This window comes from Olea europaea, chromosome 6, assembly GCF_002742605.1.
Source record: "Olea europaea var. sylvestris chromosome 6, O_europaea_v1, whole genome shotgun sequence".
Taxonomy (NCBI): domain Eukaryota; kingdom Viridiplantae; phylum Streptophyta; class Magnoliopsida; order Lamiales; family Oleaceae; genus Olea; species Olea europaea.
In genome coordinates, this window is record NC_036242.1 from 9,768,313 (window position 1) to 9,769,594 (window position 1,282).

Consider the following 1,282-nt stretch of genomic DNA (forward strand, 5'->3'; position numbering starts at 1 on the left):
TTTTTTTTAATAATTATTGTTCATTATTGAACATATAGTTGATGATTACACAGTTGATTAATATCCTGTTTTGTGTGGTTTCTATCAAATAAAAAAATAAATGTCGAGTGATTGTCTAAATATGATTATTTCAATGCGTTTCAAGAATGAATCAACATACACATGCAAGTTTTTAAGATGACGTTCTCATTTAGATATAACTAAATACGATAACTAACAAATTTTCATTACATACTTATATAATGCACCAAACATGTTTTGTATGATTACAATATAAAATTATATCAACCGAGTTCGTTTTTAAAAAAAAAGTTTGGCTTATGATTAGCAATGACAAGCCCCAACTTGTTTCTTGAAGATCTTCCATATTCACTAGCATGTTATATAAGCATGTTAGCACATGCCCAACCATCACATAATTTCTTATCCCAACTATGTTCTTCAATATATTTTATAGTCAACCTAAATCAATGGCAACAACTTGACAAAATCTTTAGTAGGGTTTAATTTAATTTGGGATTTAAACCAACTCAATAGAAGTCGCTAATGATTATCCTAATTCCTAACTAATGCATGCTGACCTCAGGATGCATGCCAAAACACGGTTTTCTTGAAGTCGCATTAATCCCACATCAACTATTTGAACAATCGTAAATGATTTTTCTAATGTAAATGTATCAAGAACTTAACTCTATACAAATGAGTCCAATAAACTTATGGTGGATTCTTAGAATGGATTTTAGTGATAAAAGGTGGATGGCATTACTGATATGAGTCATTGATTTTGAAGAAAGTAGTGGTAATATCCTACATTAATTGATATAAGAGTTGGAGATCCCGTGTTGCTAGAGCATTCTCATGTAGTGGGGGTGAATAATACAGGAGCATGTTTGAAATATAGGTGAACGGAATGAAACTAGACGAGTTAAAAGTGATATAGGGTGTACCACACTAGTGCTTTTGGATAAAGTTGTAGTAATACTATAAGTTAGGTACTCTAGTAATCATTGTCATACACAACGACATTAGTCATGCCTATCGACTGCCAGATATTGTAAATAATAATTAATGAAGCCATTTTGAATGTGTAAAAGCAGGCTACAAGATTCAAGAAAACAATGGATGCATTCTCGAGTTAGAATGTCAATGCGTTGTCAAGAAAAGAGAATCAATTACTTAAGAAAGACATTTAACTTGATAATAATAGGAGAAAACATAGGATTTGATGAGACATATACTAAAGTAGATAAAGATTTTGAATTCAAGTTTTATAATCTCTCAA